At 35.4% G+C, this 8,424-nt stretch overlaps 1 long non-coding RNA gene across 2 annotated transcripts; it reads left to right on the top strand.

Moving 5' to 3' along the window:
* Positions 1-316: 316 nt before the first annotated feature.
* Positions 317-8,104, top strand: LOC110361930 (uncharacterized). Of its 2 annotated transcripts, none has more exons than XR_010471943.1 (3): positions 317-459; positions 6,200-6,274; positions 7,913-8,104. It is a non-coding gene; the product is annotated as an uncharacterized LOC110361930 (long non-coding RNA). The 2 variants fall into 2 exon arrangements; XR_002418829.2 differs by having other exon boundaries at positions 317-464.
* Positions 8,105-8,424: the final 320 nt, after the last annotated feature.

Here is an 8,424-nt window from a genome sequence, read left to right as displayed (position 1 = left end):
TTGAATTCATCTTTCTATTTAACTTAAAAACCTAGTTGGTCAAGCTGCCACAGAAATACTATCAAAGGCCCAGAACTCACTCCCATGAACTCCAGGCATTAAATGGTGACTGATCACAAATTGCTATGGAGAACAAGGTTGCTTTTCCTCCTTCATAACAGAAAAGATTTCACAATTCCAAACATTTCTGCAGCTTGTAGGTTGTTAATGCAAGTTCACATTACTAGATAAGTATCTGGCTTTTGTCATGGGGAATAAGCAACTTCAGTGACAAAACAAAGGAAACTGGAACTTTGAAGCCTGGAAAATTCTTCTGGCAGCAATAGATGTGTAAGCATCAGAGGCAGCAAGAGGTTAATGTTCACTGCTGTTTCAATAAGTGACTTTCAGCACAGTGAGATTTCATTGTAAAGAAGCTGATCCAGTTTGCTGTTCTGAAGGCAAGAAAGAGCTAGCTGAGTTAGGTACCTACAATTAGGGCTGACTGAGCTTATGTCTTTAAAGGAGAAAAAAAGAAAGAAAAAAAGTACAACGTACATGCTGTTCCTGCCATCAGAACAAGTATTATTATTGCACATGTGTGCAACTTTTGTAATATTTCTATTTTTAAGCAATTTTGAAAGTGCCAGGTCCATCTATTTTCTGGCTTCACTCATGCAACTCTGAAGCCAAAGATCTTGCCATCCTGAGTGTTTTAGAAAGCCTCAAGTTTTGCAGAAACTTGTTCTTTAGCCCTGACAAATGGCAAGAAAAAAAAAAGAAATACATTCTGTACAGTTTTGGCATAGAAGTTTCATTAAAGATTTGTGAATAAGTCTCTTGGAACATAAACGAACTCCACAACTAACTTAAGTCATCGGGCCAAACAGCTGAGTGACTGCCAAAATTCAGCTAGAGAGGTTGTTTTTTTTCAAGTTGTCAGTGCAATACTGACAAACATAATTATGATTTAAATTAAAACCAAAATTCTCTTTAAGTAATTATATGCTACCAATAGTTTAATAAAGTACTGCGTGGGTTTTATTTTCTCATTTTATTTTTGTATATACAAATCAGATTATAACAGTTTGGGAACTCTATCAATGATCAGTAAATAGAGTCTAAGGTACTAAAATTTACTAATATTCTTGTTTTCCTAATTTATCCACACAGGAATAATGATATAAATTATGTTACATTTAACCAAGGTGAACCACATATTTAAGAACCTCTGGCCCAGTTTCTTTATGGCATTTACGCATACACATGTCTTTTACGTCCTTGAATATTCCCTGTAACTTACAAATGTGCTTACTTTCTCTGCTGAATCATTGCTTTGTTTGATATTCTTCTTCTGCATTCAGCACTATACTTACTAATAGACAATGGAGAGCTGAATATTGTAGGTCGTTGTATTGGGTTTATGTAGTAAGGGTTTGTAATGGGAGAGTGGGGCAGCAGCAGGGGTGGCTTCTGTGAGAAGATGACAGAATTTGGCACATTTCTAGAAACTAGTCAAATTCTGCAATGTTAGTGCAAGAAGTATGTTCCTTGTATTAAAAAATTAAATATATATATATATATAGGTTTCTAAAAAGACTCCTAAGGAGACAATGTCTTCATAAACCAATCATCATTTTGTTGGTGTTCTGAAAACATGGGTCTTCACTGTTTCTATTCCAAAATTTGTAAATATTAATTATTTAACAGATTCTTCCAATATAAACCAGAAACCAAATGCATGTGACTATCTCTCATTCAAGTAATAGAGGTGGGAGAGAAGAGTCCTTTTTGTCTTTTATTTTTAGTTACAGATAGCAGGCAACCTGCTGTAATTATCTCATCTATTGTTGTTCTGTATAATTTGACATCTTCAATAATTTTGCATTCATTTCCTTAATTTGATGTACCTACTGTAGCTCGTTAAGGAAGGTAATGGGAAAGGAAATAGGCTTTTTTCACCTTTTCTGAAAATGAAATAATATTGTTACATCATTTACTGAAAACATATTACATGCATTGCTAAGGTAACTAGAAATATGACTCAAGTTGTAAAACACAATGCTTAGAAGCATGCCAGATGTTTCTAAATAGGTGGGAGACTCCTGAAGTACAGAGACATCGTTGGCAATCAAACTAACTCTAACACTTTAACAGTCTAAAGGGCCATAATATATTTTAATATTTTTTCTATTTTCTGATTTCGTTTGCATACTCTTCTTTTCTCCATACATACTGTACTTGCTCAAAAAATCTGGCTACATTTGTTGGCAGTTAGTGTGTGTTTACAATTAAAGCTGAAATACTGCTAGGTTTTCTCATTAAATCTTGATGTTGATTGTAAAAAATGCAGAGTAAACTCAGAGACTGGAACTGTGTAAGGTATGGAAAATATGTGACTTTGCACGTGAAACAGGGTAGGAGGATGCCATAACATTCACACCTCCTGTCTCATTCTTGTAATGCTTCACTCATGGGAGGAACACTTTAAAAGTCAAGAAGCAATCAAGGGGTGAATAATCTCACAGCACTCAGTGCAAAATGGTAAACACCTGTCTGTTATATCAGACTGGGAGAGGAAGGGAAAATAATCTCTCTTCTTTTCTTCTTTTTTTTTTTTTTTCCCGTTTTTTTTAAGCCATGCAGGTGTTCTTTGCCTTTTCTTTGATTCTTTAAATGAAGACATCTGTTTGATGAACCTAATTCAAAATAACTATAATTTGCATAGTCTTTCTTCTTTTAGTAGTTTGTGGGTGGAATTACGATGAGAAAACAGATACTTATCCGGTTATGACACTCACAAGGAAACGCCCTTTGCCCACTGGAGTGCTTTGGTAATCAGAGTTGTGAGAGATATTGAATCTTACTGAACGTAATGTGGAACCAATGTCTTGTAATTTTCCCATAGTAGTTCATGAAAGAGCTGTGCACAGAAACTGCATTTTTTTTCTATTGCATTTTTCTGTTCCTACCTTAGTGAAAAATAGTAATAGCAGAGTTGATTCCCTTTGCTTTTGAGAAAACAGGTTTTGAAATGAAAGAAGTGAAAGGCTAGAAATCACTCAGAAGATGCATTTCCAGTATACCATGGGTACAGGAATCCGACAATGAGAGATGTTGCCTAATATTTTAAGACCCTTTCTGAGAGCATTAAATCCTTGGATTTTCATCTATGCCTACTTGCTCCTCCTGCTGTCTTCAAGATTTGCTTAATGAACAATGTAGTATCCCTAAATTTATCAGAAGAATACATATGCCTCAGCAGAATGCAATCAATGCAAGTTGTCTTGTGAGCTTAAGTTTATTAGATCCTCAGAAAAAATAAAAACTTACATTTATATGGGTAGGCAAACATCTACAAGCTTAGGTAAGGAGAGGCAGTTTTGTGATAACAGCTTGATAAAATATTGGCAGTTTGCTGTTGCAGTTAGCACTTCCTTTTGAGTATTATTTAACAGTGTTTGCCAAGAGTAAATATCAACTGGCCCTTGGAAGTGGTTATCCGGGAAGTGGTTCATCCAGAACAAAGCTAAGATATATTGTGGGGCTGTGTGGAGAAATTATCATTAGCTGGTTTATTGACTAAATACAAACACCCAGCCAAGACTTCAGTCTTGCTTCTCAAGAATCAACAGTTGGTGCTAAGTTGGTCCCAAGACTCCTTGAGACATCTGCACGGTAACATCAGAGGCCTGGGACCTTTAAATCTTTCTTCTGAGCTTGGCTCTGTCTATTAGATCAATGCCCCTTCTGCCCAGAAACAGCTGACACCACAAGGTAGCAGAATCTCTATTGCAGACGGGGTTCCTTAGCATGCCTCTGTAATGTCTGTCATTCTGAGTGATGCATTCATTTTCACACTGAATTTATATTTTCTATTTGAATAGGGAAATCTCTCATTTGTATTGCTGGAATTTATTTGCTTTAGAAGCAGCAACCTGAAACAGGTGTTGAAGCAAAATTTAGATATTAGAGAGTTAATACTTTACCATAGTAAATATTTCAGGTCTTTGTTACAAAACTATGCTTAACAATTTGCTTATGTCTCTTTGATGTTAATTACTCAGTAAAGGAACACCTCACAACTAAAGTCACTTCAGCACAGCACTGAAAGTATAATCGTGTTTTCAGGTTATTCCTGAAACCCTGTAACTTCTTAAAGGGATATCAATTAAGCAAAGTAGCCACTGTTGTGTTTTCTACCTTCCTCAACATTCCAACTACCACTGGAAAAATCCTACTTCACATTGACACCAGTTGATTCTCATTGCCTCACTAGTCTGGTTTGAGCACCTGAGAGAAAAAAGCATTCAAAGGATTCCTTGAGGGGGCTAATGCTGGCTTTATACAACCTTTACCTGCTGTTACATCACAGTAGATTTTTTGAGGGAAAGAAGAAAAGACAGTGAATTGTCTGATTCTTGCCAACACAACTGTGAGCAAAAGAAAGCGAGAAGGATATTAGAGGAGTCCCAGAGAGCTCAGAGAGGGAGGATGGTGAAGTAAGATGCTCCAGAAATGTGATGAGTAAGGGAGGAAAAAGAGACAGAACTGAATAAGATCCAACTCCTACAGAAGAGGGACCACAGTGATGGCAAAGAGCTCATCTACATCCAGCTCAGGTTTGGTGCCAAGAGAAGTGAGGCAACAGACAACAAATGCACAAGGATGTATTGATGAAAAGTTTGAAACCTGAGAAGACAGGTCTATGTAGTGAGGAGCAATCAAAATGTCAGGAAAAATGAAAAAAAAAAAAAAAGGTGAAATTGTGCATTTAAAAAAAAAGAAGTTGAGGAGGCTGGATGTCATGGGGCGCACCAATGGCTCTACCAGGACCTGATGAGTGAAGTGACACAAATTAAGTACATCATTAACAAACAGCTGATAGACAAGGAAAGCAAGTGAGTAGAAAGAAGAAAATGAAAAATATCATGAAAGATCACATAACTGGTGGAATGGTAATTTTTAAGTTATGGGAAAGGAAGGAAGCTTTTTATGAAGGTGGACTCTGTGGGTGTTTCAGTTAAGAGAAAGGGTTTAATAGGGTATTATCACTGAAGTGGAGCATAAGAAGGCAGAAGAAAATTTCAGGATGCATTATTCCAGACAGGAAGAATATCTGGAGTGACTGCACAGAAAGGCAAAACTAGAATAAAGTGGGAGAAGAAAAATTATAAAAACTTAATAGATCATAAGAAAAGTGAAAAGGGTACAACAGTTAGACTGTAGAGGAAAATGCTAAATAATGGGTGGAAACACTGGGATTTAATTTCAATTATACTGTTAAATGAACTGTAAAGAGTGAAAAGTTGAAACTTTGCAAGCATTAAAAATGAGATATAATGCCCAGTTTATCTGAGAGATCACTCTGGCCTTGTGTCTATCTCTCCTCACATTCTCTGCAGAGAAGATGTAGTGATAGAAGTCTAGAAATAAGAAGGCCTCACAACTTTGACTTTTAAAATATATTTGTTATTTAAGAGTTTGCTATTCTGGAAGTTAAAGCACGAGTAGTCAGCCAACACCAGAAATCCCATCATTGTTATAGGTGTCAGAATTGCAGCATGAGGAGAAATTATTAGGATTTTTAGGAAAAAAACCCTGTAGAGACACTTCCCCAGTGTACATTCACAACTTGGAATAAATCATTAGCTTCAGAAAATCTTGACTGTTAGAGCTGCTGTAAGCAGAGAAGAGTATTAGAGATTTTTTTTCTGGAAATCCTCAAACTTCAAATGCTAAATTAGCATTAGTTGGATTTGGAAAGCAATAAAAGACTAATACCTACGCTGTAGATAGCAGCTAGGCAGTGTAGGCAGTTTTCCTTCAAAAAACTTTATAACGAACAGAGGAATGCTATTTTCAAATGAGTAGGAAATTGCTAAATTAGCTGTGAAGTTTATACAGTAGCATAGAGGTGAAAGTTTTATTTAAATCCTGACTTGAAACACGTTTACCTGCTTTGTATCGTTAACACTCCACATTAATGATGTGTAAGATATGTGGAAAACCACTGTTTAATGTTGTATTTGATAGACAACAGGTGCCTTTTTGTTTATTGCCATATTAATAACAAAAATACATACAAACTTTTAAAGAAGAAAGCATTCAATAATTTTTGGTCAAGATTGTTCATGGCATGGATTCTCTTAAAACACCTCAGTGTGTTGAATCAGCACCTTAGGTTATTCCTAACAATCTTCGTGTTTCTTCCATACAGGAATGAAGAATTTTCCTGTAGAGTACTACTTACAGATGCCAGATGGCATGTGAACAAGTGGGATATTACAAAAAGGTGTGCATTACAAGTGTCTGGTGCTCTTTTGAAATAAATGAGCTCTTCTTTGAAAAGCTTTATCCTTAGGAGAAGAACTTCTGTTATCAAATGAACTGAGAGTCTTAACCCTTGGGGATAGAGGCTCAAATCTCTGTGGATAGCATCTGCTGGTAGGTCTTTACTAAAGACCTTAATCTCTTAAGTATTTACACAGGGAAAGTAGGTCTCTAATTTGGGATGTCTCACATATTCTAGTAAAGCCAGGCATTTACAGTTTTTTAGGTGTTCAGTGGAAAAAGTTCACTGGACTTCAAAATTAACTGCAAAATGTATGTCCTTCCTTACATCTCTCTTGGAGTTACTCCATAACTGAAAAAAAAAAAAAGAAGTTTGCAATATGATGACCCATCTCATGCCTCTTCTAGAACTATGTTTGAATAGCTTTCACTTTTTTCAGTTATTTTCAATATTGAGAATTAAAGATAAAGATAACTATTGGCTTGTGAAAAGCACAGTATTCACTAATATGTCCCATAGTTGGTACAAATTATTTTTTTGATGCAAGCCATCACACTGGCTACTTCAAAATGCACTTTTAATCAGTATTTTACAAGACTTCTTTGAAATTAAATGATTCTCTGAAGTTGATTTATAGTAAAATAGAATTATCTTTTAAAACTAACCCCACCAGGAACATGAACATATCAGAAACTAATTTAAAACAGGAAGAATTCCTAACAGAAATTTGTTAGAACTATTTACTCAATGGTAATTTTTACTCTTACTTCCTTCCAACTGTGCCTTAAGGTTAGATTTAATAATGAATAAACTGTAAACAGAATAGAGAATCAGACACAATTTTGCATTTGTTTTAAACATAACCCAGACACAAGTTCTTTAAGGTCTTGTCTCTGCTTCTAGCCTTCTGAGAGTTCCTCTAATGAAGTGCAGAAAGAAAGGGATGATGCTTTTCCCTTAGTGTTGTTCATTAATACTATAAACTAAGTTGGCATTTGGGACTAACATGCTCTCCTGTTCTCCATGGTGCTCTTTCATTGTTCAGCTCTGCAGTGATATTAGTCATAATTGCAAAGATACTTCTTAACCCTTTCAGTCAGTCAGGACAAAATATTCTTTGGTGAGCTACATCTCAGTCACACCAACAGTTATATAACTGTCTGATGAGGGCCTCTGGAACCTATTAAAACTGTATGAAACCCTCTCATTGTTATGAGTAGTCATTCAACTTTTTTGCAATATATTTTACCTCAATATAAAACAAAATCTGAGGGATAATGTGATCAGAAAAGAGTATGTTTCTTGTATGTTGCAGAGAGCCAGGGAATGCTGGAGGATTGTTCCTTTGCTGTTTTGAATTACATAAAGTAGCTTCAAATACTTCTGCAGTGTATTTTGGTGATAACATTGGCAGTAGAGTACAAAACTGTCATAAAAAAACTTCAGCAATTAAAAGGAAATTGGGATTTGCCATTTCAGCTTTGCATAAGTTCAGGGCTTTTATTTCCAGATAATTTGTCTTGGTCTTCCTATGTGACTGTGAGCAGCTCATCACTGAACTTTTTTTCTCTTGCTGTTTCTCGAAATGTGAATTGGAAGACAGAATAATTTCACACTTTTGAATATATCTTCATTCAGGTCTGTAATGAATTTATACCAGATGGAGAGTGTGACTCCAACACGTGGTCCACACAAGGAGACATCCAGTTACCTACCCCTTATTTCTGGGACCTCCCTGAATGACATTTCAAATGCAAGTAATAACATAATATGCATTACTTTTCATACTGATGCCTATCAAATAAAGTTATGTGAATTTTTATAACCGATAATAGAAGTTGTCAATCATATCTAGCATTCAGCTTTAGTTTTAATGAAAATTGACATCTAAAACTGACATTTATTTGGGGCTCTTCATGCTGACATTTATTGCTACTGATAATTTTTCTTTGGTTTTCATGCTTGCTTGCATCATTTGGTGTTTTCTGTCTATAAGTCTAACTGCAAATCTTATGAAGAAAACACACGGAAGTTTAATTACCATTTTCATACATATTTAAACAATTCACCCTCAAAATAAAGTTGTAAGATTTGTAAAAGCACAAAATATTTATTAAAATAGTGCAATTCACCAAGTCTTTACAGAAATC

This window comes from Columba livia, chromosome 3, assembly GCF_036013475.1.
Source record: "Columba livia isolate bColLiv1 breed racing homer chromosome 3, bColLiv1.pat.W.v2, whole genome shotgun sequence".
In the NCBI taxonomy this organism is placed as follows: domain Eukaryota; kingdom Metazoa; phylum Chordata; class Aves; order Columbiformes; family Columbidae; genus Columba; species Columba livia.
This window is presented reverse-complemented; position numbering and strand designations above follow the sequence as displayed.